At 42.7% G+C, this 23,214-nt stretch overlaps 1 protein-coding gene across 1 annotated transcript in view; it reads right to left on the reverse strand.

Moving 5' to 3' along the window:
* LOC133577099 (muscarinic acetylcholine receptor M3) overlaps positions 1–23,214 on the reverse strand; it is a 118,216-nt gene that overhangs the window by 76,856 nt on the left and 18,146 nt on the right. The gene's annotated exons all lie outside the window — the stretch shown is intronic.

The following is a 23,214-nucleotide window of genomic DNA, read 5'->3' on the forward strand; positions in this document are numbered from 1 at the left end:
GAACCAAAGAGGAAAAGAAGCATGGGGACTGTTCTAGGGTGAAAGTGTAAAAGGCAGCATGTGTGATGGTATGGGGGTGTATTAGTGGACAAGACATGTGTAACTTACACATCTGTGAAGGCACCATTAATGCTGAAAGGTACATACAACATACGTTGTTATCATAGACGCCCCTGCTTATTTCAGCAAGACAATGTCAAGCCAGGTGTTACAACAGCGTGGCTTCATAGTGTCACGACGTGGACTACGGAGCAGCTTGCTACGAGGCTTTTGCAGCTCGCTGTGTGGATTGCTTTCCCGAGATGCAAAACAACTGGACTGGACATCGGATGAAGGTAGATACATGATTTAATCTCCTTACTATAAAAAGAACGAACAAATGGCGCGCACAAGGCGGAGATACAAACTTGGATAAGAAACAAAAACTAACACAAAGGCAGAAACTATGAACATGAAACAAAACTCGCTAACTGTGACATGAAAAACAAAACTTACGTGGCATGGCATGAAGCATGAACTATGAACAGGCATGAGTATCAGAAGTATTGTCGCCAGGCCGACTGCCTGGCAACTACAAGCTTCAATAATAAAGAGATGATTAATGACAGGTGCGTGAGTCCGGACACATGACAGGTGAAACTAATGGTCGTCATGGAAACAAAACAAGGGAGTGAAAAAACAGGAACAAAAAGTGTCCAAAAACCAAACAGAACATAGCCAAACAAAACATGATCACAAAGACCTGACACATAGTAAAAGAGTGCAGGTACTAGACTGGCCTGCCTGTAGTCCAGACATTGAAAACATGTGAAGGCTAAAATAGCAAAAGGGAGACTGTTGAACAACTTAAGCTGTACATCAAGCAAGAATGGGAAAGAATTCCACTTCAAAAATGTGTCTCCTCAGTTCCCAAACCTTTACTGAGTGTTGTTAAAAGGAAAGGCCATGTAACACAGTGGTGAACATGCCTTTTTTGACATGTGTTGCTGCCATTCCATTCTAAGTTCATGATTATTTGCTAAAAAGAACAAAGTTTCTCAGTGTGAACATGAAATATCTTGTCTTTGCAGTCGATTCAATTGAATATAAGTTGAAAAGGATTTGTTGTATTCTCTTTTTATTTATGCAGATGTAGAACATGAAACATGATCATCATGCAGGTGTAGAACATGAAACATGATCATCATGCAGGTGTAGAACATGATCATCATGCAGGTGTAGAACATGATCATCATGCAGGTGTAGAACATGATCATCATGCAGGTGTAGAACATGATCATCATGCAGGTGTAGAACATGATCATCATGCAGGTGTACAACATGATCATCATGCAGGTGTAGAACATCATCATCATGCAGGTGTAGAACATGATCATCATGCAGGTGTAGAACATCATCATCATGCAGGTGTAGAACATGATCATCATGCAGGTGTAGAACATGATCATCATGCAGGTGTAGAACATCATCATCATGCAGGTGTAGAACATGATCATCATGCAGGTGTAGAACATGATCATCATGCAGGTGTAGAACATGATCATCATGCAGGTGTAGAACATGATCATTATGCAGGTGTAGAACATGATCATCATGCAGGTGTAGAACATGATCATCATGCAGGTGTAGAACATGATCATCATGCAGGTGTAGAACATGATCACCATGCAGGTGTAGAACATGATCATCATGCAGGTGTAGAACATGATCATCATGCAGGTGTAGAACATGATCATCATGCAGGTGTAGAACATGATCATCATGCAGGTGTAGAACATGATCATTATGCAGGTGTAGAACATGATCATCATGCAGGTGTAGAACATGATCATCATGCAGGTGTAGAACATGATTATCATGCAGGTGTAGAACATGATCATCATGCAGGTGTAGAACATGATCATCATGCAGGTGTAGAACATGATTATCATGCAGGTGTAGAACATGATCATCATGCAGGTGTAGAACATGATCATCATGCAGGTGTAGAACATGATCATCATGCAGGTGTAGAACATGATCATCATGCAGGTGTAGAACATCATCATCATGCAGGTGTAGAACATGATCATCATGCAGGTGTAGAACATGATCATCATGCAGGTGTAGAACATGATCATCATGCAGGTGTAGAACATGATCATCATGCAGGTGTAGAACATGATCATCATGCAGGTGTAGAACATGATCATCATGCAGGTGTAGAACATGATCATCATGCAGGTGTAGAACATGATCATCATGCAGGTGTAGAACATGATCATCATGCAGGTTTAGAACATGATCATTATGCAGGTGTAGAACATGATCATCATGCAGGTGTAGAACATGATCATTATGCAGGTGTAGAACATGATCATTATGCAGGTGTAGAACATGATCATCATGCAGGTGTAGAACATGATCATCATGCAGGTGTAGAACATGATCATCATGCAGGTGTAGAACATGATCATCATGCAGGTGTAGAACATGATCATCATGCAGGTGTAGAACATGATCATCATGCAGGTGTAGAACATGATCATCATGCAGGTGTAGAACATGATCATCATGCAGGTGTAGAACATGATCATCATGCAGGTGTAGAACATGATCATCATGCAGGTGTAGAACATGATCATCATGCAGGTGTAGAACATGATCATCATGCAGGTGTAGAACATGATCATCATGTAGGTGTAGAACATGATCATCATGCAGGTGTAGAACATGATCATTATGCAGGTGTAGAACATGATCATCATGCAGGTGTAGAACATGATCATCATGTAGGTGTAGAACATGATCATCATGCAGGTGTAGAACATGATCATCATGCAGGTGTAGAACATGATCATCATGCAGGTGTAGAACATGATCATCATGCAGGTGTAGAACATGATCATCATGCAGGTGTAGAACATGATCATCATGCAGGTGTAGAACATGATCATCATGCAGGTGTAGAACATCATCATCATCATGCAGGTGTAGAACATGATCATCATGCAGGTGTAGAACATGATCATCATGCAGGTGTAGAACGTAATGGGAACTAGAAGTCAGGTTGCATACGTGATAAATGAAAGGTGAAGTCATTAAAGAGGCTTCACTTCCTGCTCGCACATCAAATGACTTCAGCAGAAATACTTTTCATTTCCCAAAGTTCAAAGTGAGCGTATGAAAAGTCAAAAAGGGGCCAAACAGGAAGAGAAAAACACCTGCTTCAATGATTCACACGTCACCTGCACTCGTAGTGTCAAAGTCACATGGCCAACAATAAGAGGCTGAAGATCAACTGACCTTTAAAGGGTCTGCTTGCAACTTCCTCACAGTTACATTTTCCAAAGCAAAACATACAAGAAGAACACCAGCGGCTAGCTTATGTTAGCATTGTTTTTCACGATCACTAAGTTTGTGCAGCAACATTTTACAATAAAACGCTTGGTGTTTACGGACATCACTCACCTGGTCTGGTCAACACCTGTGTGCAGGGAGGGTGTGCACACGTACACAGCAGTCCAAATAACTATTTATATAACAATATATACACACATATACATATATATATATATACAGTAGACCTCCTCCAGGGACAATACTACAGTAGACCTCCTCCAGGGACAATACCACAGTAGACCTCCTCCAGGGACAATACTACAGTAGACCTCCTCCAGGGACAATACTACAGTAGACCTCCTCCAGGGACAATACCACAGTAGACCTCCTCCAGGGACAATACTACAGTAGACCTCCTCCAGGGACAATACCACAGTAGACCTCCTCCAGGGACAATACTACAGTAGACCTCCTCCAGGGACAATACTACAGTAGACCTCCTCCAGGGACAATACCACAGTAGACCTCCTCCAGGGACAATACTACAGTAGACCTCCTCCAGGGACAATACCACAGTAGACCTCCTCCAGGGACAATACTACAGTAGACCTCCTCCAGGGACAATACTACAGTAGACCTCCTCCAGGGACAATACCACAGTAGACCTCCTCCAGGGACAATACCACAGTAGACCTCCTCCAGGGACAATACTACAGTAGACCTCCTCCAGGGACAATACTACAGTAGACCTCCTCCAGGGACAATACCACAGTAGACCTCCTCCAGGGACAATACCACAGTAGACCTCCTCCAGGGACAATACTACAGTAGACCTCCTCCAGGGACAATACTACAGTAGACCTCCTCCTGGGACAATACCACAGTAGACCTCCTCCAGGGACAATACTACAGTAAACCTCCTCCAGGGACAATACTACAGTAGACCTCCTCCAGGGACAATACTACAGTAAACCTCCTCCAGGGACAATACTACAGTAGACCTCCTCCAGGGACAATACTACAGTAGACCTCCTCCAGGGACAATACCACAGTAGACCTCCTCCAGGGACAATACCACAGTAGACCTCCTCCAGGGACAATACTACAATAGACCTCCTCCAGAGACAATACTACAGTAGACCTCCTCCAGGGACAATACCACAGTAGACCTCCTCCAGGGACAATACTACAATAGACCTCCTCCAGAGACAATACTACAGTAGACCTCCTCCAGGGACAATACCACAGTAGACCTCCTCCAGGGACAATACCACAGCAAGTCTACTTGGACAGACTTTAGAGTAGTCAGCGTGCAGCTTGTAGATTTACGCCGCACTACTTTAGCCTGAACCGCACTTCCCCAAGTGCCGGCAGCACTCGTGTGTGTAGACAGGACAGGACTCGTGTTGCCAGACAATATTGGCTGTGTTCAGTGGATCTATCCTGCTGCACACGGACTACTCTAAAGTTAACTTGCTATTAGAGTCGGGAAGAAAGCCAAAGAAAAATAGGAGTGGAGGGCGTAGACCTGGACCTGGTAAAGTAGATCTGATTCCTCCGTCTTATAATAGATCATAAAATGCATTCTCATATGAAAAATATGCAATAAGTTGTGAAATGATTAGAAAATGACAAAAGTGAAGTTCATTCACAAACTGCTCGTGAGGACGATACATAACCGATGTGCGCAAATATCCATTCAAATCCAAATTTATTCTGATTCTAAATCAATTCTAATTTTCAGGGATCAATGAAAAAACATATATTGTGAATAGTTCTTTAAAGAATACATTTTTGGATGAAACCCATGAAACTATTGTCAAGATAATTGTTGTTTATTCTTCTTTTAGGCAGAGCAAAGAATGAGTGCATGTGAGCTGTCTGCTTGATATTTTTATCTACTTGATCTATTTTTATCTTGCAATTTAGTTGCACCATGACAATAAAGATATATTCTATTCTATTCTTCTTTTAGTATTGCATGGACTAAATATTGTATTTGTGTGTCTTCCTAATTGTTTAGAAATGTCTCTGCTAAGTATTATAAACTAGGACTGCTCTATTTTCTTTTTTTATAGGTTGATTAACATTCTGTGATTTTTGATAATAAAAAATAAAAATACAAATTTTTTTAGCCAACATTGTCGTACGTCAGCAATAATGTTTTACTGTCATTTATATACAAAATACTTTATTACTCCTTTTGAATTGAATCATTTCATTCCCCTCAGAATGGGAATCAAATGGTGCTCACAATGTTGTTATATCAACTTTATTACATCTAAAATACTGAAATTCAATCATTTGGTATATTTGTCAACAGCAGAAAAGATGCACAAAACGCCAACTATTGACAGCAAGTGTGGCCAGGTGTGGCCAGGTGTGGCCAGGTGTGACTAGGTGTGGCCAGGTGTGGCCAGGTGTGGCCAGGTGTGGCCAGGTGTGGCTAGGTGTGGCTAGGTGTGGCTAGGTGTGGCTAGGTGTGGCCGGGTGTGGCCAGGTGTGGCCAGGTGTGGCCAGGTGTGGCCAGGTGCCAATCGGCCGCAGCTGAGAGGAAACAGCGCTCAGGGAGACAAGCAGGAAACTGACCCAAAATAAGAGCACTGACAGGAAATAAAAACAAACAGAGGAAAAACCAAAACATAACTAAACTGTCAGTGACAAACCTGACAAGTAGTAGTACTAGTAGAGTAGTAGTAGTACTGGTAGAGTAGCAGTAGTACTGGTAGAGTAGTAGTAGTACTAGTAGAGTAGTAGTAGTAGTACTGGTAGAGTAGCAGTAGTACTAGCATGATCCGCTTTAAGAAAGAAATGACTGAATCTTACTGATAAATGAGACATGGTCTATCAATGATCAGCAAACTATGGCAACTGCAAGGAATGAAGAAGTATCTCTTCATGTGAACTGTGTTCCATCATGTGAACTGTGTTCCATCATGTGAACTGTGTTCCATCATGTGAACTGTGTTCCATCCATCTTCTGACACTTAGCCCAGGTGGGGTCGCGGGGGCAGCAGCCTAAGCAGAGAAGCCCAGACTTCCCTCTCCCCAGCCACTTAGTCCAGCTCCTCCTGGGGATCCCCAGAAGTTCACGGACTACAAAGGCAGCCAAATACACATCAGCAGGTACCAGAAGGTAAGAAAAGTTGCTTTTGCATAATATGGTGAAACAAAACACCAGATAATATGTCTTACCTTATACACACCATAATAATACTCCTATGTTGAAGATAATATGTCTTACCTTATACACACCATAATAATACTCCTATGTTGAAGATAATATGTCTTACCTTATACACACCATAATAATACTCCTATGGTGAAGATAATATGTCTTACCTTATACACACCATAATAATACTCCTATGGTGAAGATAATATGTCTTACCTTATACACACCATAATAATACTCCTATGTTGAAGATAATATGTCTTACCTTATACACACACCATAATATTACTCCTATGTTGAAGCACAGAACAATCCATCATGCGGTGTGGCTTCATAGCTTACCAAAGTCCTACTAAAACATGTTGATGATTTTTGAGCGCCGTGTGTAATGTTCTGTATTTTCAATGGAACATATAACATGTTGCTGTTGTTTACTTGAGTCATATTGCAGTCTACACGTATCTCTTATATGTGACTGCCATCATATTGCAGTCCACACGTATCTCTTATGTGTGACTGCCATCACCTTGCAGTCTACACGGATCTCTTATGTGTGACTACCATCATATTGCAGTCTACACGTATCTCTTATGTGTGACTGCCATCATCTTGCAGTCTACACGGATGTCTTATGTGTGACTGCCCTCATATTGCGGTCTACACGTATTTCTTATGTGTGACTGCCATCATATTGCAGTCTACACGTATCTCTTATGTGTGACTGCCATCATATTGCAGTCTACACGGATCTCTTATGTGTGGCTGCCATCATATTGCAGTCTACATGTATCTCTTATGTGTGACTGCCATCATATTGCCGTCTACACGCATCTCTTATGTGTGACTGCCATCATATTGCAGTCTACACGTATCTCTTATGTGTGACTGCCCTCATATTGCGGTCTACACGTATCTCTTATGTGTGACTGCCCTCATATTGCGGTCTACACGTATCTCTTATGTGTGACTGCCATCATATTGCAGTCTACACGTATCTCTTATGTGTGACTGCCATCATATTGCAGTCTACACGTATCTCTTATGTGTGACTGCCATCATATTGCAGTCCACACATATTTCTTATGTGTGACTGCCATCATATTGCATTGTACATGTATCTCTTATGTGTGACTGCCATCATATTGTGATCTATGCGTATCTCTTATGTGTGACTGTCATCATATTGCAGTCTCCATGTATCTCTTATGTGTGACTGCCATCTACTGGTCACACTTATTATTTCACCATGTACCAAATAAAATAGCTTCGAGGTCGGTAAGCAAAAGCAGTATTATTCTGTAAATTAGGTGCACCGGGTTATAAGGCGCACTGTCCAGTTTTGAGGGATGAAAAGGATTTTAAGTGTGCCTTATGGTCCAGAAAATATTAGAGGTTTTTAGACCTTTTTTAAAAGCATCCACCGTCTGTGGGGCCCTGAGGTGGTCAGGAAGGGTGTTCCACAGATGGGAACCGGCAGCTTCAAAAGCTCTTGAGCCGTGTCCCGGGCGCGAGCGGATGGTACTGTTGGCCCGAACGGGCCCTAGCTGAGGTATGAGGAGGTGGGTGAGGTAAGTGTAGAGAGTGGTGGGTGTGGTCCTGGCTAAGGTGTGTGGTGTGAGGAGGTGGATGAGGTCAACTCTGCTTCTTCCAACTCCTTTTGGAACATGTTCCACACTGCAGTTGTGTGCATGTTTGAAATCAACTAAAGCGTCAGCATAATAGATGAGCTACTCACTTTTGTCCAAGAGGTACGCACAAGAGGTACGCACAAGAGGTATGTACAAGAGGTACGTACAAGAGGTATGTACAAGAGGTATGTACAAGAGGTACGTACAAGAGATATGTACAAGAGATATGTATAAGAGGTACGTACAAGAGGTATGTACAAGAGGTACGTACAAGAGGTATGTACAAGAGATATGTACAAGAGGTACGTACAAGAGGTATGTACAAGAGGTACGTACAAGAGGTATGTACAAGAGGTATGTACAAGAGGTACGTACAAGAGGTATGTACAAGAGGTACGTACAAGAGGTATGTACAAGAGGTACGTACAAGAGGTATGTACAAGAGGTACGTACAAGAGGTACGTACAAGAGGTATGTACAAGAGGTATGTACAAGAGGTACGTACAAGAGGTATGTACAAGTGGTATGTACAAGAGGTATGTACAAGAGGTACGTACAAGAGGTATGTACAAGAGGTATGTACAAGAGGTACGTACAAGAGGTATGTACAAGTGGTATGTACAAGAGGTATGTACAAGAGGTACGTACAAGAGGTATGTACAAGAGGTACGTACAAGAGGTATGTACAAGAGGTACGTACAAGAGGTATGTACAAGAGGTACGTACAAGAGGTATGTACAAGAGATATGTACAAGAGGTATGTACAAGAGGTACGTACAAGAGGTATGTACAAGAGATATGTACAAGAGGTACGTACAAGAGGCATGTACAAGAGGTATGTACAAGTGGTATGTACAAGAGGTATGTACAAGAGGTATGTACAAGAGGTATGTACAAGTGGTACGTACAAGAGGTACGTACAAGAGGTATGTACAAGAGGTATGTACAAGAGGCCAGAAAGTGGATTGAAAGCAACTGGCAAGTACAACTTGCACAAGCTGAAACATTCCACTTGATGTGTGACACCGCCTGTGTCGTCTTACGTCATCTTCCCAGAAACTAAGAATCACAAACACTTCTTGCATTTGTCTCCTGACAGAGTCAGACTAAACCTCTTCTGTCGCTAAATATTCTTCTTCCAGCGGCCACTTGACAACAAATATGACTAAGCTTTGGAGGGGATAGTCTTAGTACTCTTGTGGTACACTCCACTTGTACGCAGATAGTCTTAGTACTCTTGTGGTACACTCCACTTGTACGCAGATAGTCTTAGTACTCTTGTGGTACACTCCACTTGTACGCAGATAGTCTTAGTACTCTTGTGGTACACTCCACTTGTACGCAGAGAGTCTTAGTACTCTTGTGGTACACTCCACTTGTACGCAGATAGTCTTAGTACTCTTGTGGTACACTCCACTTGTACGCAGATAGTCTTAGTACTTATGTGGTACACTCCACTTGTACGCAGATAGTCTTAGTACTCTTGTGGTACACTCCACTTGCACGCAGATAGTCTTAGTACTCTTGTGGTACACTCCACTTGTACGCAGATAGTCTTAGTACTCTTGTGGTACACTCCACTTGTACGCAGATAGTCTTAGTACTCTTGTGGTACACTCCACTTGTACGCAGATAGTCTTAGTACTCTTGTGGTACACTCCACTTGTACGCAGATAGTCTTAGTACTTACGTGGTACACTCCACTTGTACGCAGATAGTCTTAGTACTCTTGTGGTACACTCCACTTGTACGCAGATAGTCTTAGTACTCTTGTGGTACACTCCACTTGTACGCAGATAGTCTTAGTACTCTTGTGGTACACTCCACTTGTACGCAGATAGTCTTAGTACTCTTGTGGTACACTCCACTTGTACGCAGATAGTCTTAGTACTTATGTGGTACACTCCACTTGTACGCAGATAGTCTTAGTACTTATGTGGTACACTCCACTTGTACGCAGATAGTCTTAGTACTTATGTGGTACACTCCACTTGTACGCAGATAGTCTTAGTACTCTTGTGGTACACTCCACTTGTACGCAGATAGTCTTAGTACTTACAGTATGTGGTACACTATGGTACTTACATTATGTGGTACACTCCACTTGTACGTAGAAGACTAATTGTGTGATGCAGCAAAAGAGGAGAGAAGGAGGAAGAATGCAGGAGAAGTGTGTTCGTAGTTGACAAGAGGAATTATTTTTTCCTGAACATTTCTTTAAAGTCCATCCATAACTTTTGTAGTTCTGTTTCTAACAAACAGACAAACAAACCCTGGTGAAAACCTCACCTCTTTGGCGTTTCCAAAGCGAGCGGTGAGAGCGCAGACTCTGCACACCGCGAAAAAATATGAGCAGCTACTTGGTAGACCATCACCCGGAAAAGAGATTTGAAACCAATGGAGCTAAACATCATATTTTGAGGTACCGTATTTTTTGGACTATAAGTCGCTCCAGAGAATAAGTCGCATCGGCCAAAAATGCATAATAAAGAAGGAAAAAAACATATATAAGTCGCACTGGAGTATAAGTCGCATTTTTTGAGGAAATGTATTTGATAAAAGCCAACAGCAAGAATAGACATTTGAAAGGCAATTTAAAATAAATAAACAGGCTGAATAAGTGTACGTTATATGAGGCATAAATAAGCAACTGGTATGTTAACGTAACATATTATGGTAAGAGTCATTCAAATAACTATAACATATAGAACATGCTATACAATCTGTCACTCCTAATCGCTAAATCCCATGAAATCTTATACGTCTAGTCTCTTACGTCAATGACATCAATAATATTATTTGATATTTGACGCTAATGTGTTCATCATCACACAATACAGCCTGGACTCGAGGGTGTGAGGTATTTGCAACACTCATCAAGATAAGCCAGCAAAGAAGCTGCAGTCAAAAGAGGCGAGCACAATCTCAACCCCTGTTTGAAAAAGTAGGAGCATCTTTGGGGAGAGTTGAAAGGAACATGCGAAGGAGAGAAAGTTCTCCTCCCATCAACAGAACAGATGCCATGGACCACATTCCACAACGTAACATTAAGAAGTGGGATGTGGGGACACAAACCTTAGCAGCATTAGCATAGCTACGTGAGCTACATGCTAACATTGCAGTCACCTTTTAACAGCAACATCATGCTAGGTTAACCTTTTCGCTGAGGAAAAACCAAATGATCAAACTTAAAGATCACATGTCTGTAACTGACTGAGGGCAGACCCCAGGGCTTTATTCTAAGATGTGTAGTGAAGCCTATCTTTTTTTCTCTTTGTTTTAAGCTATCGTCAATAAAGATCATCTAGCGAGGGCTGGGTTAGGGTTAGGGTTAGGGTTAGGGTTAGGGTTAGGGTGGGTGAAGAGCAGTCTCATGTCCATGAGGCAGGAACTGTTTTCCTTCAAGACTCTAAAAGCCAACATTTAAGCGTCTCTCCTCAAGTGGAGCAAAGAAGTGCGAGAGACGAGGATAACAAACAGCCTGCAGGGATCATTTTACTCTTACAACATCATAAAAAAGTCCATTTGGAATAACAGAGGACTCTTACGGACACTAAAATTCCAGCATAAACAAAAGCATAATTCGCAGTTGGGGAATAAAGTAATAGTTTGGACTCAATATTTCAAATTCCATCTGTTTGTCTAAATAAATTGTTGAAAAAAAGGCTTTTGATCACTGGTTGCTGATTGAAATGACAAAATAAGGTCAGCAAAATATTTAAAAAGGAACTGCACTTTGTTAAATGTTGCCTATCAATCACAATCCTTATGAGACACAAGAACACTTATGTCTTTTTTTGTTATTATCGTTTGTAATAATCGTCTCATTCTCGGTGGTGAGCAATGCTGACAATCATTCTGCCTCTAAATCACTCTAAAGATGGAGCGAAAACCAGATTTGGCAGATGTTGTGCAACATGTATAATAACCGACATTGTTATTGTAAGAGTGAATACTGAGGAACTCTTTTTCTAGCGTACTAACACATGGCCACACTCACACTGCTACGGTGTTAGCAAGACTCAGGCTAGCTTCTGCTTCAGCAGTTGACTGGCTTTTGTGTTTGGAATAGTTCATGCAAGATTATCAACCATGTGTGTATTGTACCAGGTTGTGGTCATACGTTAGCAACTAGTGTGTATCGTACCAGGTTGTGGTCATACGTTAGCAACTAGTGTGTAAAGTACCAGGTTGTGGTCATACGTTAGCAACTAGTGTGTATCGTACCAGGTTGTGGTCATACGTTAGCAACTAGTGTGTATCGTACCAGGTTGTGGTCATACGTGAGCAACTAGTGTGTATCGTACCAGGTTGTGGTCATACGTGAGCAACTAGTGTGTATCGTACCAGGTTGTGGTCATACGTTAGCAACTAGTGTGTAAAGTACCAGGTTGTGGTCATACGTTAGCAACTAGTGTGTATCGTACCAGGTTGTGGTCATACGTTAGCAACTAGTGTGTATCGTACCAGGTTGTGGTCATACGTGAGCAACTAGTGTGTATCGTACCAGGTTGTGGTCATACGTGAGCAACTAGTGTGTATCGTACCAGGTTGTGGTCATACGTTAGCAACTAGTGTGTATCGTACCAGGTTGTGGTCATACGTTAGCAGCTAGTGTGTATCGTACCAGGTTGTGGTCATACGTTAGCAACTAGAACTCTGCACCGACTGGAGCAGTGAATACTGCTAACTCTCACCTTGGACACGGCCATTTCGCTCGAACGACTAGTCAAGATGATAGTTTGTTCTCAACGTGTTTTACTTGAGGACTATTCTGAATTTACCCGCTCAACACGGAGTACAAGTCTTTTGCTGAAAGATTCAGTCATCCCATCAGTCGGCATACTGAGGGCGGACATTTTAAGTCATTGTTGCTGTCAAATGGACTGGACTCTCACACTATTATGTTAGATCCACTATGGACTGGACTCTCACACTATTATGTTAGATCCACTATGGACTGGACTCTCACTATTATGTTAGATCCACTATGGACTGGACTCTCACTATTATGTTAGATCCACTATGGACTGGACTCTCACACTATTATGTTAGATCCACTATGGACTGGACTCTCACTATTATGTTAGATCCACTATGGACTGGACTCTCACTATTATGTTAGATCCACTATGGACTGGACTCTCACTATTATGTTAGATCCACTATGGACTGGACTTTCACTATTATGTTAGATCCACTATGGACTGGACTCTCACACTATTATGTTAGATCCACTATGGACTGGACTCTCACACTGCGGTCCTCTCCAAGGTTTCTCATCGTCATTCACATTGACATCCCACTGGGTTGTGAGTTTTTCCTTGCCCTTATGTGGGCTCTGAACCGTTCTGGCTTGTGAACAACAAATCAATGATTGAAGTGACAAACTTGCCATCCAAACAATACCCTGTTTGTTGACAAGAAGATATGACAGCACATTCAATCTTTATTGAACAGAGGTAACATTCAAAGTGTGCTGCTAACTGCTAAAGCTAACAAACAGCTCCATTAAAACCCTCAATGACGTTGCTAGGCAACAGGCCCCGCCTTTTAAAAGCACAAACTCTGCACAATGTGCTCTTGTATTAAACATCTCTCATATGCCAGATATTTAAAGTTGATTAGTTTTTTATGTAATGTATTAATTAGTCTTCCTAGTAATTCATGACATGTATTAAAGAGTAATTCCGTTAGTAATTCAATTACTTTTTTTGTAAAGAAACTTGTAACTATAATAAATTACTTTTTAAAAGTCATTTTTAGAAGACTGCTCACAAAGATTGTGAATGATGGGCAAAAGTGCAGTTGCCTTTTAAAAGATCTCTCACTGTCGTGTTCATCCTTGCAAACTATTCACTTATTCAAGCCTCCCTGACCAATCAGCATCAGCATCTCTTGTGTGTGTGTGTGTGTGTGTGTGTGTGTGTGTGTGTGTGTGTGTGTGTGTGTGTGTGTGTGTGTGTGTGTGTGTGTGTGTGTGTGTGTGTGTGTGTGTGTGTGTGTGTGTGTGTGTGTGTGTGTGTGCCCCTTCAGGGATCATTGGTAGCAAAGCTTTAAGCACCTTGTGAAATTAATGCCAGAATGCACAAACACACACACACACACACACACACACACACACACACACACACACACACAAACACACACACACAATAAATGGTTGGTTAAGCTGTGAAATACCTGCCTGGGCTCAAACAACATCCACACTCAATGGCCACTCAGGAAAAACCTTTGTCATCACAGCAGATGACTCACTTTAATGACCCTCTTTTAAACACACACACACACACGCACACACACACACACACGCACACACACACACACACACACACACGCACACACACACACACATGCACGCACGCACACACACACACACGCACTCGCGCACACACACACACACACACACACACGCACGCACACACGCACGCACGCACACACACACACACACACACACACACACACACACACACACACACACACACACACACACATGTCACTTGCATGCGCAGTGTGATAAAGTGAAAAGAAAGGACGTTGACCGGGAGGAAGTCGCTACTTAAAGTTAAAGTACTCAATGATAGTCACACACACACTAAGTGTGTTGGACGCATTCCCTTGTTCACCCCCTGGGAGGTGAGGGGAGCAGTGAGCAGCAGCGTGAGCAGCAGGGTGAGCAGCAGGGTGAGGAGCAGCGTGAGCCGCGCTCGGGAATCATTTTTGGTGATTTAACCCCCAATTCCAAGCCTTGATGCTGAGTGCCAAGCAGGGAGGTAATGGCTCCCATTTTTATAGTCTTTGGTATGACTCGGCCGGGATTTGAACTCACAACCTCCCAGTCTCAGGGCCTGGGACTAGAGACTGGGTCGGATGTGTAAAAGATCTGTTGGGTAAATTAATATTTACTTCACTAACTGCTTCTCTGATATCACTTTTACTATCATATTTGTACATATCATATTTGTACATATCATATTTGCTGATGTTGTTCTGTTGTTGTTGTTGTTGTTGTTGTTGTTGTGGTCTCTCTGTCTAATCCCCCTCTTGTCCCCACAATTTCCCCCTCTGTCTTCCTTTTTTTTTCTCTTTCCATCCCCTCCTGCTCCGGTCCGGCTGTGCCAAAAAAGACTGCCTTTAAATAAAGTCAAATCCAAAGAAGTAAATGTGATCATCTCCATCAACAATGACTTGCCTGAGCAGCTGGACTGGACAGAAAATAAATAAATCAAATAAGAACTAGGGTGTGTTGCATATCAAATCAAGCACTGGCCCAGCTCCACGACCAGGCTGACCACCATTACCCAGCTTTTCCCGGGCTGCCGAGGACCCTTGTGCAATGTGCTGCAGCCTTCATGGAGTCACACTAGCAGGCTAACGGCCAACCATCAGACTAAATAGACTCTGGAAAGACTTTCCTGTCAGGTGACAACATTCCTCGCCGGTGTTGTGACGAGACGTGCTCCCCATTGGACTTCATGCATCTGCATTTGAATCCAGGGAACACAGTGGAGACTTTCACACCAGCACAATTGTGACGCTAAATAAAGCTATATTTGCTCTTTTAAAACTGAGGTTCTTCAACTTTTTCACCTTGGGCCCCAACTTTTCCTTTACAGAAGGGCAAAAACATACCACAAATGGTTAAATAGCGCTAAAAGCATCATACAAACAGGAACAAGCTGACATGTTAATACTAATAATAAGCGACCGCTCTTAAAAGGAGTCTCACCTGTGATGGATTTAGTTTTTTGTGACATGAATGTTGTCAGAAAGTGTTAAATCGTGCAAAGCATGAACATTTCGGTCCTAATGGTACTTTTGTTGTTGTGCAATAATAAGGTATTAGAATCATTATATATAAGTTATCACACAATTCTTATGCTTAAAGGTCGTTGCTCTAGTTATTATCTATTGTGCTCAAGCTGTACTTTTCTTCTCGTGCAAAGGCACACAACTTGTTATCTTCCACTGCATGTGAGGAGTGACCTCGCCGCAGATGTTTCCTGTCTTTCAGCCTGCTAACAGCCAAGGACAAACCAGGACCTCCACGAAGATAAGTCATATCAACAGCAGGCAGACAAAGCAGAGACAGGGCACAATCACAAGGCCCCCAGCACGTTCTGTTCTGAATAATCACGTATTGTGCGTACTGAGCTGCTGGCATAATGTGTGACCCCTCCCTTTAGAAGCAGTCTCAGCATGTAACTAGGGAACTCCTAAACTGAATAAATAGAGGAGCGCGTGGGCTGTTCCTCAGAGCATAAGGTGAAACTGTAACTGAGTGTGCAGCTCCATGCGTTCTCCTCATGAGCAAAATTGAACTCAGTCTCTGCCTGATTCCTTGCTTCTTGTTCTGTTTAATAGATAGTTTGGTGCTTAAAGCTGACATCTTCTTGGTCCTTCAAGCCGGATTTGAACCAGCGACCTAAGGATTTGTGTCAGGTGCTTAAACCTGACACAATGAGTACAGTACAACGCCGCTATTAGCTACTTGGCAAATTGTGCGCTAATTACTAGTCGCCAGCTGGAGATATGTCCTAAAGACACCTTGTTATTGTGCAAAACTAAGATATTCAAAGAATACAGAATAGCACCACTATTAGCTAGCTCGCGAGTAAAATACTAATCGCTAGCTGGCAAGTACCAGAATAGTCAATATCCGGCAACTACAGTGCTAATCGCTAGTCAGCAACTGGTGCGCTAGATCCCCAGAACTGAAAACTAGAGACGTCTCTGCATCCTTGGGATCCACCACAGCAGATGGTTACAGTGCATCCTGACACTTGTGGCCTTGAGGAGCATCTGTGGATTGTCTCTGACCTTTCAACACTCGCTGGTAAACACAGCCTCTCCAGGACTAGAAGCCAGGCGATAGCAGAAGTTGATGCAGGGAAGGTGAAGCCAGCTGAGGTCTTCAGCACCAATTAGTGCTGAGTCGGACTCTCTCAGCCAAGACAAGAAGAGATGACCTCCTGCTTGGCTAATAAACAGCAGACAGATGAAGTGTCTTGTATTCAATTGTGTGTTTGCTGTCAATATTAGACCACACACATTGACTCGCTATCAAATGGAGCGGAAAACAATTGGCCTTTTTCTCTCCATGATCACAAGTGACGAAGCAGACAGACAACACGGAGGACATCTCTGACACACACCAGATCACAACACAACAAAGAACTACACATGCATCAAATATCATTTACTAGGGATGTAGCGATATCAAAATCTCATGATACGATATCATCGCAGTACAATTTTATTGTGATGTATGTCCAAATAAAATAAAGACTTAAAAATGTCCTCTTGTGACGTGGCAGGAATGTTTAGGCCAGCGCTTTAATCCGGCACATAAGATGCGTTTGCTAAATATACAAATATGCTGCATTTTCTTTCAAGAAAGAAGCTGCTGTTCTAAATGTGTCCACTGGATGTCGCAATAGTAATTCCAGTGTAACCCACGTCACACATGACAGTGTTAAAAAGATGACCTGTCAGCTGACCTCTGGATTGGCTGCCGCTAGTCCAATCAGTGCAGGTGCAAGCAATCAGCTGCTGGCTGGTGGCAGATGGCGGCAGATGGCAGCATATGGCGGCATACGGCGGCAGTATCGACACAATCTCAACAGATAACAAAACGGTAAAATACAAAGACAAGTCAACTTGACCATCACCTTTTAGTTAAGAGTTACATGCAATGGGCTGAATGTACGATGCGCACCCTGAACGCCATTGTAAAAATGTGCATTTCTACATTTGTTGATTGTGCTATTTTATTTTATGTTTAAATCTACCATGTTGACATTGGTTAAGTTTGTAGCTACGTTTCCTTGATTTCGGCTAAGGTGTCATTTTGAAAACAGTTTTGTTTATATTATAATATTTGAATGATGATTAATGATTGTGTTGTGGCAGTTGCGGATGTCACCAATGTGGCGGTTTGAGGAAACACTCGATCGCTTTTAATGGTGAACTGCCAACATGAGAATCCTAAACAGGAAGTGCTTAAAATGTAATGGCGTTGTAAAAAGACTGAGACAAAGTCTAAGTTCATTGTGTTCTTCATGGTGTTTTTCAATCTGCACCAATTGTTTCCTCACAATTTTCAACTAACTTGCAGTGTTTTGCCCACAGAATTATTTGTAAGATATACATTTTCAGAATGTGTTTGTTCTATTTTTGGCCAAAGTAAGACAAACCAAACAATTTGAAGTCGTCTTTAATTTGAGGCTTTAATGCCGTGATTTTAGTAGAATAGATTTTCCTCCATGTGGCCCCTGAGCTGAAGTGAGTTTGACAGCCCTGAACACTCTTACTCTACTTGAACACAGAGAGCTTTATTAAGCACACAAAATATGACTAAAGGAGTGAAGCTGTACTTTTGTTTGCACTTTAATTTGATTGATAGTTAGAATCATGTTTATTTAGTTTATTCATATTAGCACAACATAACTGTATGTAAATGTATTTTTCCTCAGTTGTCTATGAGACCCTTCTCATGTGGTGTCTTTGATTTGTGCATATTTTTCTAATCAGCCTGACCTAAGCCTGAGGTTTGTGTGTTAAACAATAACAATATTTGTATATTGACACAAAGTTTTGTATCATTTGAAAAGGTTGTAAACTGTAAGTAGGTTAGTACGACTAAAAGCCAGTTTAAGATCACTAACTCAGTGTGAATATTTAAGTGGGCCCCGGGGCCCTCTGTAGTGGAAAAGTTGGGCCCCGACGTCAAAAAGTTTAACAACCCCTGGTCCACACAATTCAATTAGGATACAGTAAATGTTCCCGTATTATTAACCCTCCTTTCACATTGCGGTCAGGAGCGACACAAATCAAAAAGGTGTGCTCAGAGAGTCTTTGTGGTGTCTCGGCTCTGCTGGACGGAGCTTTCATTGTGTGAGCGGTGAATGAATGATTGATGAACGATTAATGATGAATGAATGATTGATGACGCTCGTGTAAGCAAACAGTCGAGCCGGGACAAAACTTGTTTCTTTCACCAAATATTCAGCAAGAAGATCCTTTAGAACCAACGTGAGGTTTGGCCTGCAGCTTTCCTGCTCCCATTGGTCTTAGAGTTCTGAGCTCCCACTCCTGACAGCGAGAAGTCCACTCGCCAGTTTGGGGTAAACGATGCAAAGGAAATGGCGAACATGAATATTCCATCAAAGTCTTTTTGTGCATGGCGTGCGTTCAGACACTTCTCTGCTTGCACATTCCCGGCACATAGTTGGAATGCTAAAAGCCTTTGAGGTTGGCAAAAGTCTTAATCTCACGTGTCCACAGATCAGCGCCAGGCTGTTTATTCAGTCGGGCGTCACAGATCACAATCGTGCTTCTGGGGGCGGAGGGATAATGTTTCAGCTTTGCAAACCTTACATCACCTCCAACGTCCGCAACCTTGGCCCGTCCCCATCTTCTCTTCACACCACAAGATGAGGGCAATGATCTGATATAATAAACAGTACTAAGATGATAAATGGACATGGCACTCCATGACTAGAATGTTGTAGTTGGTATACCAGCTTGTGGTCAGTCCAGTCACATCTTTCAACCTCACTATTCACATACCACAGCTAGGTTTTCTAATTGTAGCTTTTATATAGTGCTGCTGTGACCAGTCCACGTAAACCACCAGGAAAATTCATCGACATTTTGTTGCGTCGTTTTTATTGTCAACAGCCTATTTTGTTTTTGGTCTCCTGGTTGGCATAGAGCTAACTGGTGCAGCTAACTAAAGTACGTACGTATGTAAGGTTGTGTACTCTCTCTTGACTGGTTGGCAGAGAGCTGGCTGGTGCAGCTAACTAAAGTACGTGCGTATGTAAGGTTGTGTACTCTCTCTTGACTGGTTGGCAGAGAGCTAACTGGTGCAACTAACTAAAGTACGTACATATTTAAGGTTGTGTACTCTCTTGACTGGTTGGCAGATAGTTAACTGATGCAACTAATTAAAGTATGTACATATTTAAGGTTGTGTACTCTCTCTTGGCTGGTTGGCAGAGAGCTAGCTGGTGCAGCTAACTAAAGTACGTACGTATGTAAGGTTGTGTACTCTCTCTTGACTGGTTGGCAGAGAGCTAGCTAGTGCAGCTAACTAAAGTACGTACGTATGTAAGGTTGTGTACTCTCTCTTGGCTGGTTGGCAGAGAGCTAACTGGTGCAGCTAACTAAAGTATGTACATATTTAAGGTTGTGTACTCTCTCTTGACTGGTTGGCAGAGAGCTAGCTGGTGCAGCTAACTAAAGTACGTACGTATGTAAGGTTGTGTAGTCTCTCTTGACTGGTTGGCAGAGAGCTAACTGGTGCAGCTAACTAAAGTATGTACGTATGTAAGGTTGTGTACTCTCTCTTGACTGGTTGGCAGAGAGCTAACTGGTGCAGCTAACTAAAGTACGTACGTATGTAAGGTTGTGTACTCTCTCTTGACTGGTTGGCAGAGAGCTAGCTGGTGCAGCTAACTAAAGTACGTACGTATGTAAGGTTGTGTACTCTCTCTTGACTGGTTGGCAGAGAGCTAGCTGGTGCAGCTAACTAAAGTACGTACGTATGTAAGGTTGTGTACTCTCTCTTGACTGGTTGGCAGAGAGCTAGTTGGTGCAGCTAACTAAAGTACGTACGTATGTAAGTTTGTGTACTCTCTCTTGACTGGTTGGCAGAGAGCTAACTGGTGCAACTAACTAACGTGTGTACATATTTAAGGTTGTGTACTTTGTCTTGACTGTGTTGTTTTTTGTTGTTTTTTCCTACTGACCTCCGTTACACTCTCCCCCCTCAACCTCATTCTAATCCGGGTCACGGCACCAATGTAGCAGTTGTGTACTCACTCTTTCGGCTACGAATAGGAAATTGGGCAGTTTGGTGAAATATTTCCACACAGCAAACCTTTGCTAATGAAAAGCTGGGTTAGCTAAGGTGCTACTCTTCAATGCTCACCTGCTAGCTGCAAACTGTGGAATGGATTTTCAGAACTCATTGAGACACGCCTCCATTCATTCCATAGTTTGGATCCAACGTTAGACATCAACATTGTCTCAATTTACAAATACAATGATTATGCAAGGTTGTTTGAAAGTCAGTTTAAAGGACATGTACGTGTAATCAATGTCTGGTGCCTGCTGGGATGTACATCATAACAACCTTCACAACCCTCAATGCATCTTTCACACCCAAACGTGTCCATTCTGACCATTTCATTCTGATATATTGTCATTTTAAGGCAAATTGCTACTGCTTTTAATTCTTACTGTTCATGTTTAAGGTTCCATGACCCCATCTATTGCAAGATGGGATGCACACATATGTAAGCCTGGGTAGGACGACTCTCTGACGCCTTAAGAGTTGCACTGGACAACAAGCCGCAGCTCAGGCTTTCTGACTTTTCTCCTGGCGTTCTCAACTCTCAATCTGCTGACCCTTGTTCCGTTCCCAGGCAGTGTGAAGAAGGGAAAACTTTTAGTTGACTTTTGAAAGACAGCTTTGCATTCATTAAATCTGTCCAATATATTACGACGCAAGCGCATGCCGCTGTGCATTCTTCTATGAGCCCTGCGGCGCGCACCTCGGGACACGCCCACGGCTGCTCCTCTCCTGCACGCGTCACTCTGCCGGCAGCCGGCAGCTGCATTCAATATGCAATGAGCGCACCTGTCGGTGATGATCTGGCTGGCCTTCGTAAGACAGTGCAGACCTGCGTTCCGGGCCAGAACGTAATCATCTGTTACGTAGTAAGCATCACGTGTCTGACTTCCCTCCCGAGTACCTGATCTATCTCCGCGTCTTCCCAGCTCCTGTGTCTGATCTCCCTTGTGTCTTCCCGCAGTGCTTCCCGTGTTTCCTGTAATCGAGCTGTGTGCCTCGACTTTCCTGCGGACTTTCGACTGCCTCCTTCGATCCTTGACACTCACTTTGGGCACAGACCTCTAGACGCCTCTCTCAGCCCCACGGACCTCCCGTTTGGATCACGGACCTCTTTCTGCCTTGCCCCTTTGGACTTCTCTGCTTCCGCACTCAACAATTGGGGTAATACTCAACAGCTAATCATTCATACACTTAGTCTCACACCATAAACTCTTTGGGTTTTGTCACACACCATTCCCGTGTTAATTAATTTAGACTATTGTTTGTTATTATAAATATACAGTGAATACATATAATAAAATACATAGAGATATATCCCCTTGTGGTTATGTGCCGTCAACTCCCCCAGCAAACATAACACAATACAAGACTCTGTGGTGTTTGTATGAATTATTTTGAAGTGAATAAGTGGACATAGATGTGCCACACGCCTGGAGGCTTCATGCAAACCATCTGCGTGCGTCCATCTTGACAGATGAGTCCGGAGAAAAGATCAATGGACCTCGCCGATTGGGACGAGACGTGTGTTACAGCGTCGGCAGCGCCGTGTCGCTCTGGCTGACAAACGAGTGGGAGTGTGATCGCCACAACCAGGGATTTTTCTTTTCCGAAGGGTAGTAAAAGCCAATCAATGCGAAACGAGCGTTCAATTGGCTCTCCATCAGTCAAAGTGGAAGACGGACAAGGAGTGTTCAGCCTAAAAGTCATGCAGGAGTAACTCAAGTAAAGCATTCCTTCAAAATAACGCCATCTTTCACTAAGCAGGATTCAACTAGGAAGTGAATTGTTACGTAAGCCAAGTGTTTATGAGCGAGATGCTGTCATGTCACTGAGACCACGTCTCTCCTTGAGCTACAACAGCATTTCCTGTCCCCAGGTCAAGGGAGTGGAAACAAACAGAAAAGCTCCGTTCACACAATTTGTCCTTCTGATTGAATAACGGCATTAGAAGAGCATGCAGCTTCCAGCAGGCTTCATCCTTCACAGGTGTGTTGTGGCTGTGGGCCAAGTCCTTCTTTTGGAGGTCACTTATTATTTCACCAACATCATCCATTCTCAAACTTCATTCTACACATTTAACTATCACTCAAACTCATCTTTGTCATTGATGTGGACGAGCAAAGAAGCAAGCCTGGAACAAACTATCAATATCCAGTGAAAGCTGCTTAAAGGGGAACTGCACTTTTTTGGAATTTTGCCTATCGTTCACAATCATTATGAGAGACACC

The sequence above is a fragment of the Nerophis lumbriciformis genome, linkage group LG02 (assembly GCF_033978685.3).
Source record: "Nerophis lumbriciformis linkage group LG02, RoL_Nlum_v2.1, whole genome shotgun sequence".
NCBI classification, from domain to species: domain Eukaryota; kingdom Metazoa; phylum Chordata; class Actinopteri; order Syngnathiformes; family Syngnathidae; genus Nerophis; species Nerophis lumbriciformis.